Source organism: Arachis stenosperma, chromosome 2 (assembly GCF_014773155.1).
Source record: "Arachis stenosperma cultivar V10309 chromosome 2, arast.V10309.gnm1.PFL2, whole genome shotgun sequence".
Taxonomy (NCBI): Eukaryota; Viridiplantae; Streptophyta; class Magnoliopsida; order Fabales; family Fabaceae; genus Arachis; species Arachis stenosperma.
Window position 1 is genome coordinate 105,824,439 of NC_080378.1, and position 9,566 is coordinate 105,834,004.

Here is a 9,566-nt window from a genome sequence, read left to right on the forward strand (position 1 = left end):
TAAAAATAGTTCTTGTATTAATAAATTCTAAAAATAATCCAATAGTAACTCTGAGTAAATGAAAGATATGGAAGAGTAAGTGACAAGTAAGGAAACAAACTAGAATGACGAAGTCTTGACGGAGGTAATAACTCTTCTCAATATCCCAATCCAAAAAGCAATAAAATCAAAATCCTAAGAACTATGAATGTGTAGAGAGAAAACCTAGAGGAGGAGTAAAATCAGATCTAAAAACTCAAATTGTGTAGAATGAATGTTCCTCTCGTCTCTGTATGTTTCCTGGCTCTAATCTGCTTTTCTGGGCCGAAAACTAGTTCAAAACAGGGCCCAAAATTGCCCCCAGCAAATTCTACAGATTCTACAGATCGCGCACGTCAGGCGGTTGCGTCATCCACGCGTTCGCGTCATCCAACGTTTTGCCTTGTCACGCGTGCGCATCCTCCACGCCTTCGCGTCACTTGTGCAGCTTCCAATTCACGCGTTCGCGTCAGGCATGCGAGCGCGTCACTGCAATTTCTTCTATTTCGCGCGGTCGCATGAGCCATGCGTCTGTGTCACTTCTCGCTGGTCATCTCCTCAATTTCTTGTGTTCCTTCCATTTTTGCATGCTTCCTTTCCAATCTCCAAGTCATTCATGCCCTATAAAACCTGAAACACTTGACACACAGATCACGACATCAAATGGAATAAAGGAGAGCTAAAATACATAATTAAAAGTCTCTAGGAAGCAAGTTTTCAACCATGAAGTAATTTTGGGAAGGAATTATAAATGCATACTAATCATATGAATAAGTGGGTAAATATTTGATAAAACCACACAATTAAACACAATATAAACCATAAAATAATGGTTTATCATTACTTCATTTCTTGGTAACTGCAATTTGGAATTCAATTCACTCTAATGTAATTCAAAGCTTCCATCGAAAGCTTCCTCCTTTCTCTCTTCTCTCTCTTCTCTCCTTTGGTCACATCTATCACTCAAGAAGAAGATAGAAGAAAAATGAAGCCTCCGAATAAAAGCCTATAAAGAAAGGTTAAGGAAGATCTTTACCACAGAAGAAAAAATTTGAAGAAAGGCTTAAAAATTTGTTGCCAAAAAAGGAAAAGATCGGCCTCGGTGAGGAAGCAAATCTATCTTGGTAAAAAGTTTATTTCCATTTTTGTTCCACCAAGAAGAAGATAGCCTTTGAGTCTCAAGAGGAGAGCTATTCCTAATGATTCTGGTTGGATATCTTTTTTTATTCTAGGCCATTTACATGTTTTTACTGTCTTGGCCATGCTTGTTCTAATTCAATTTTTGTATATGTCTTGTTTGGGTTTCTTGAAGTCGTTTGGCTATTGTAATTACAATTTGTAATAACGCAGTCGCTATAAGAGGCGTTAGAGCTGTTGCTGTTTCGTGGGGTTAATGCTATCGTTGCTACCATGAATTAAAAGGAAAGGGAATTGTCACGATAAGTTTATGCGAACCCGGCTAATCGAGGTAGGGGACTGTTTTTAAATTAAAATATTTTGGAGTTGAATACCTGATGAGTTTAGTGAATTAATGCAAATGAACTAATATCTGTGATTGAAACGATTTTCTATTGTGATTGAAGTTGTGGCTGAAATGATTATTGATTTGTCAATTTATTGAGTTTCTGGCGAAAATGATTGAATATGTTGATTTTGAACCTTTGTTTGAAATTGTTTCTTATTGATTTTGAATGATGGATTTAGAAATGTTAATTTGAAATGTTGGTTTTAATTGAGTCGATGTCGAAAAGAGAGGACCCGTGATGGGTGGTAAACTCCAGTTTTTAGGGGAGGTGTTGTCGGAATTTTTCTAAGAATTTGAAGAAGTTTTGGTTGTGATTTCAAAAATGATTTTGATTTAAGTAATTTTAATAAAAAAAAGTATGTTTTGAATGTGTTTTTTTTAAAGATTATTAAGAAAAATCGGATTCTTATGATTTGGTTAACTTGTGATTTTAAACTCATTTGATTTCTAATGATGAAAAGAGATTTGATTAACTAGCCAAATATAGGGATGGAAAAACTCCCCGAGACGCGGGGATCCCTGCGGGGACTGCCCCGAATGGGGATCTAACTGTGGAGAATTTTTTTCGCGGGGATGGGGACGAGGGACACAATTCCCCTGAGGCAGGCGTGGGGACCCGAGCAGGGATCCCCGCCCCATCCCTGTTAATCCCCGAAATTCATAAATTTATTGAATTTCCTTTTATAGTTGAATTATCCTAATCCTCATTTGCATAACCCTTCTTCAATTCATAGATCCCTAATGCTGTCCATACTCCATCCAACCTCTCTGCAGCAATCCCCTGCCACTCTCTCTTCTTGCCGCATTGTCACACCTCACCGTGCCATCATCCTCACTGCGTCGTGCTCTCTATTTGCAGTGTTCCTTTTCGTAACTTTGCCGTTGTGTCTATTCTCCTCTCTATTCCCGCGTCTCCCACCTTGTCCATTGTTTTGTCCTCTGGCTTGCCATTGCGTCCCCCACTGCGTCATTTCGAAAGAAGTCACCATCTTGTCGTTTAGATTTTTTTGTATAAAATCTTGCTGTTTTTGTATAGGATGGATACTTGTAACGCTATTCATATAGAAATTAATAATTAGTTAGAACTATCAGAGAGATGGAGAATGGGGTCCCCGCGGGGAATGGGGCTCTGCGAGAAATGGGGATGGGGAGCAATATTCTCCCATAGCGGGAAACGGGGGTGGGGACGGGAAGCAAATCTGCACGCGTTCATAAGTGAGAATGATGATGAGCGTCACATAATCATCACATTCATCGTGTTCTTGGGTGTGAATGGATATCTTAGAAGCGGAATAAGTTGAATTGAATAGAAAAACAGTAGTACTTTGCATTAATTCATGAGGAACAGCAGAGCTCCACACCTTAATCTCTGGAGTGTAGAAACTCTACCGTTGAAAATACATAAGTGATGAAGGTTCAGGCATGGCCGAGAGGCCAGCCCCCAAACGTGATCAATATGATCCAAAGATGAACTAAAAAATCATAAGATGTCTAAAAGACTAGTAAAAAATTATATTTATACTAAACTAGTTACTAGGGTTTACAGAAATAAGTAATTGATGCATAAATCCACTTCCGGGGCCCACTTGGTGTGTGCTTGGGCTGAGCTTGAAGTTTACACATGCAGAGGCTTCTTTTGGAGTTGAATGCCAAGTTGTAACGTATTTTTGGCGTTCAACTCTGGTTCATGACATGTTTCTGGCGTTTAACTCCAGACTACAGCGTAGAACTGGCGTTCAATGCCCTTTTGCGTCGTCTAAACTCGGGCAAAGTATGGACTATTATATATTGCTGGAAAGCCCTGGATGTCTACTTTCCAACGCAATTGGAAGCGCGCCATTTTGAGTTCTGTAGCTCCAGAAAATCCATTTTGAGTGCAGGGAGGTCAGAATCCAACAGCATCAGCAGTCCTTCTTCAACCTCTGAATCTGATTTTTGCTCAAGTCCCTCAATTTCAGCCAGAAAATACCTGAAATCACAGAAAAACACACAAACTCATAGTAAAGTCCAGAAATGTGAATTTAACATAAAAACTAATGAAAACATCCCTAAAAGTAACTAGATTCTACTAAAAACATACTAAAAACAATGCCAAAAAGCGTATAAATTATCCGCTCATCACAACACCAAACTTAAATTGTTGCTTGTCCCCAAGCAACTGAAAATCAAATAGGATAAAAAGAAGAGAATATACTATAAATTCCAAACTATCAATGAAACATAGCTTCAATCAAATGAGCGGGACTTATAGCTTTTTGCCTCTTGAATAGTTTTGGCATCTCACTTTATCCATTGAGGTTCAGAATGATTGGCATCTATAGGAACTCAGAGTTCAGATAGTGTTATTGATTCTCCTAGTTCAGTATGATGATTCTTGAACACAGCTACTTTATGAGTCTTGGCCGTGGCCCTAAGCACTTTGTTTTCCAGTATTACCACCGGATACATAAATGCCACAGACACATAATTGGGTGAACCTTTTCAGATTGTGACTCAGCTTTGCTAAAGTCCCCAATTAGAGGTGTCCAGGGTTCTTAAGCACACTCTTCTTTTGCTTTGGACCTTGACTTTAACCGCTCAGTCTCAAGTTTTCACTTGACACCTTCACGCCACAAGCACATGGTTAGGGACAACTTGGTTTAGCTGCTTAGGCCAGGATTTTATTCCTTTAGGCCCTCCTATCCACTGATGCTCAAAGCCTTGGATCCTTTTTATTACCCTTGCCTTTTGGTTTTAAGGGCTATTGGCTTTTTCTGCTTGCTTTTTTTTTCTCTTTTTTTTTGCCATTTTTTTTCTTTTTTTTTCCCTATTTTTTTTGCAAGCTTTGTATTCACTGCTTTTTCTTGCTTCAAGAATCATTTTTATGATTTTTCAGATTATCAAATAACATGTCTCCTTATCATCATTCTTTCAAGAGCCAACATATTTAACATTCATAAACAACAACTTCAAAAGACATATGCACTGTTCAAGCATTCATTCAGAAAACAAAAAGTATTGTCACCACATCAATATAATTAAACTAAGTTCAAGGATAAATTCGAAACTCATGTACTTCTTGTTCTTTTGAATTAAAACATTTTTCATTTAAGAGAGGTGATGGATTCATAGGACATTCATAACTTTAAGACATAGTTACTAAATACTAATGATCATGTAATAAGACACAAACATAGATAAGCACTTAACATAAAGAAAACGAAAAACAGAGAATGTAAGAACAAGGAATGAGTCCACCTTAGTGATGGTGGCGTTTCCTTCTTGAGGAACCAATGATGTCCTTGAGCTCTTCTATGTCTCTTCCTTGTCTTTGTTGCTCCTCCCTCATTGCTTTTTGATCTTCTCTAATTTCATGAAGGATGATGGAGTGCTCTTGATGTTCCACCCTTAGTTGTCCCATGTTGGAACTTAATTCTCCTAGGGAGGTGTTGATTTGCTCCCAAAAATTCTGTGGAGGAAAGTGCATCCCTTGAGGTATCTCAGGGATTTCTTGATGATGAGCTTCCTCATGTGTTTCTTGAGCTCCATGAATGGGCTCTCTTGTTTGCTCCATCCTTTTCTTAGTGATGGGCTTCTCTTCCTCAATGGGAATGTCTCCTTCTATGAAAGCTCCAGCTGAGTAACATAGATGGCAAATAAGATGAGGAAAAGCTAGCCTTGCCCAGGGAGAGGGCTTTTTGGCTATTTTGTAGAGTTCAAGGGAGATGACTTCATGAACTTCTACTTCCTCTCCAATCATGATGCTATGAATCATGATGGCCCGATCCATAGTAACTTCAGATCGGTTGCTAGTGGGAATGATTGAGCGTTGAATGAACTCCAACCATCCTCTAGCTACAGGCTTAAGGTCCAATCTTCTTAGTTGAACCGGTTTGCCTTTTGAGTCAATCTTCCATTGAGCTCCTTCCACACATATGTCCATGAGGACTTGGTCCAACCTTTGATTAAAGTTGACCCTTCTAGTGTAGGGGCGTGCATCTCCTTGCATCATGGGCAAGTTAAACGCCAACCTCACATTCTCCGGACTAAAATCTAAGTATTTCCCCCGAACCATTGTAATATAATTCTTTGGATTCGGGTTCTTACTTTGATCATGGTTCTTAGTGATCCATGCATTAGCATAGAACTCTTGAACCATTAGGATGCCGACTTGTTGGATGGGGTTTGTTAGAACTTCCCAACCTCTTCTTTGGATTTCATGTCGGATCTCCGGATACTCATTTCTCTTGAGCTTGAAAGGGACCTCGGGGATCACCTTCTTCTTGGCCACAACATCATAGAAGTGGTCTTGATGGGCTTTGGAGATGAATCTTTCCATCTCCCATGACTCGGAGGTGGAAGCTTTTGTCTTCCCTTTCCCTTTTCTAGAGGATTCTCCGGTCTTAGGTGCCATCAATGGTAATGGAAAAACAAAAAGCTTATGCTTTTACCACACCAAACTTAGAATATTGCTCGCCCTCGAGCAAGAGAAGAAAGAATAGATGAAGAAGAAGAAGAAATGGAGAAGAGGGAGAGAGGGATGTGTTTCGGCCAAGAAGGGGAAGAGAGGGTTGTGTTGTGTGAAAATGAGGAAGAATGGAGGGCTTTATATAGGGAAGGGAGGGGGGTTAAGGTTCGGCCATATGGGGTGGGTTTGGGTGGGAAATTGATTTTGAATTTTGAAGGTAGGTGGGGTTTATGAGGTAGGTTTATGGGGAAGAGTGGATGGATGTGAGTGGTGAAGTGGTGATAGGGAAGAGAGATTGAGGTGATTGGTGAAGGGTTTTTGGGGAAGGGTGTTTATTGGGAAGAGAGGATGAATGAGAAGAGGGAAGAGTATGAGTGGAGGTAGGTGGGGATCCTGTGGGGTCCACAGATGCTGAGATGATCCTGTGGGGTCCACAGATCCTGAGGTGTCAAGGATTTGCATCCCTGCACCAATTAGGCATGTAAAATGCCTTTGCATGCAATTCTGGCATTTAAACGCCGAATTGATGCTTGTTCTGGGCGTTCAGCGCCCAGATGCAGCATATTTCTGGCGTTGAACGCCAGCCAGATGCTTGTTTCTGGCGTTCAGCGCCAGCTCTTCCTCAGTGTGCATTCCTGGCATCTGAATGCCAGGATGCTGCTTGTTTTTGGCGTTCAACGCCAGATCCATGCTCTGTTCTGGCGTTGAACGCCAGCCAGATGCTCCTTACTGGCGTTTAAACGCCAGTAAGCCCTTCCTCCAGGGTGTGATTTTTCTTCTGCTATTTTTGATTCTGTTTTCAATTTTTATATTTATTTTGTGACTCCACATGATCATGAACCTAATAAAACATGAAAGAACAATAAGAATGAAAATAAATTAGATAAATAAAAATTGGGTTGCCTCCCAACAAGCGCTTCTTTAATGTCAATAGCTTGACAGTGGGCTCTCATGGAGCCTCACAGATGTTCAGAGCATTGTTGAGACTTTCCAACACCAAACTTAGAGTTTGGATATGGGAGTTCAACACCAAACTTAGAGTTTGGTTGTGGCCTCCCAACACCAAACTTAGAGTTTGACTGTGGGGGCTCTGGTTGACTCTGCAGTGAGAGAAGCTTTTTATGCTTCCTCTCCATGGGTACAGAAGGAGATCATTGAGTTTTAAACACAAGGTTGTCCTCATTTAGTTGAAGGATTAATTCTCCTCTGTCCACATCAATCACAGCTCTTGCTGTGGCTAGGAAGGGTCTTCCAAGGATGATGGATTCATCCTCATCCTTCCCAGTGTCTAGGATTATGAAATCAGCAGGGATGTAAAGGCCTTCAACCTTTACTAACATGTCCTCTACTTGTCCATAAGCTATTTTCATGGATTTGTCTGCCATCTCTAATGAGAAATTGGCCTCATGTACCTCAATGGTTCTTAGTTTCTCCATTACAGAGAGTGGCATGAGGTTTATCCCTGACCCAAGGTCACACAGAGCCTTCTCAAAGGTCATGGTGCCTATGGTACAAGGTATTAGGAACTTTCCAGGATCCTGTTTCTTCTGAGGCAATGTCAGTTGATCCAGATCACTCAGTTCATTGATGAACAAGGGAGGTTCATCTTCCCAAGTCTCATTACCAAATAAATTGGCATTCAGCTTCATGATTGCACCAAGGAACTTGGCAACTTGCTCTTCAGTAACATCCTCATTCTCTTCAGAAGAAGAATACTCATCAGAGCTCATGAAGGGCATAAGGAGGTTCAATGGAATCTCTATGGTCTCTAGATGAGCCTCAGATTCCTTTGGTTCCTTAAAGGAAAACTCCTTGTTGATCACTGGACGTCCCAGGAGGTCTTCCTCCTTGGGATTCATGTCCTCCCCTTCCTCTTTGGATTCGGCCATGATGGTTATATCAATGGCCTTGCACTCTCCTTTTGGGTTCTCTTCTGTATTGCTTGGGAGAGTACTAGGAGGAGTTTCAGTGATCTTCTTGCTCAGCTGGCCTACTTGTGCCTCCAAATTTCTTATGGAGGACCTTGTTTCATTCATGAAACTCAGAGTGGCCTTAGATAGATCAGAGACTAAATTTGCTAAGTTAGATGGATTCTGCTCAGAATTATCTGTCTGTTGCTGAGTGGATGATGGAAAAGGTTTACTATTGTTAAACCTGTTTCTTCCACCATTATTAAAGCCTTGTTGAGGCTTTTGATCCTTCCATGAGAAATTTGGATGATTTCTCCATGATGAGTTATAGGTGTTTCCATAAGGTTCACCTAAGTAATTTACCTCTGCTATTGCAGGGTTCTCAGGATCATAAGCTTCTTCTTCAGAAGATGCCTCTTGAGTACTGTTGGATGCAGCTTGCATTCCATTCAGACTCTGAGAAATCATATTGACTTGCTGAGTCAATATTTTGTTCTGAGCCAATATGGCATTCAGAGTATCAATTTCAAGAACTCCCTTCCTTCGAGGCGTTCCATTACTTACAGGATTCCTCTCAGAAGTGTACATGAACTGGTTATTAGCAACCATGTCAATGAGTTCTTGAGCTTCTGCAGGCATTTTCTTTAGGTGAATGGATCCACCTGCAGAAGTATCCAATGACATTTTAGCTAATTCAGACAGACCATCATAGAATATATCCAGGATGGTCCATTCTGAAAGCATGTCAGAAGGACACTTTTTGGTCAGTTGCTTGTATCTCTCCCAAGCTTCATAGAGGGATTCACCTTCTTTCTGTCTGAAGGTTTGAACATCCACTCTAAGCTTACTAAGCTTTTGAGGAGGAAAGAACTTGGCTAAGAAAGCCGTGACCAGCTTATCCCAAGAGTTCAGGCTATCTTTAGGTTGAGAATCCAACCATATTCTAGCTCTGTCTCTCACAGCAAAAGGGAAAAGCATGAGCCTGTAGACTTCAGGATCTACTCCATTAGTCTTAACAGTATCACATATCTGCAAGAATTCAGTTAAGAACTGAAAAGGATCTTCAGATGGAAGTCCATGAAACTTGCAGTTCTGCTGCATCAGAGAAACTAATTGAGGTTTCAGCTCAAAATTGTTTGCTCCAATGGCAGGAATGGAGATGCTTCTTCCATGTAAATTGGAATTAGGTGCAGTAAAGTCACCAAGCATCTTCCTTGCATTATTATTATTTTCGGCTGCCATCTCCTCTTCCTGTTCGAAAATTTCTGAAAGGTTATCTCTGGATTGTTGTAATTTAGCTTCTCTTAATTTCCTCTTCAGAGTCCTTTCAGGTTCTGGATCTGCTTCAACAAGAATGTTCTTGTCCTTGCTCCTGCTCATATGACAAGAAGGGAATAACAAAGAAAATATGGAATCCTCTATGTCACAGTATAGAGATTCCTTTGTGTGAGTAGAAGAAGAAAAGAATGTAATGTAAAGAAGGGAAGAAGAGAAAATTCGAATACAGATGGAAGAAGGGGTTTGAATTTGGGTGAGAGGAAGTGTTAGTAGATGAATAAATAAATAGAAGGAGATGAGAGAGAGGGAATTTCGAAAATTAATTAAAATAAAAATTAAAATTTAAAGTTAAATTTCAAAAATTAAGTTTAAAATTAAATTAAAATTA

The 9,566-nt window shown here is 40.2% G+C and overlaps 1 non-coding gene across 1 annotated transcript; it reads left to right on the plus strand.

Moving 5' to 3' along the window:
* The first annotated feature begins 8,638 nt into the window (after window positions 1-8,638).
* On the plus strand, window positions 8,639-8,746 carry LOC130964973 (small nucleolar RNA R71). The gene has a single exon (XR_009081035.1). It is a non-coding gene; the product is annotated as a small nucleolar RNA R71 (small nucleolar RNA).
* Window positions 8,747-9,566: the final 820 nt, after the last annotated feature.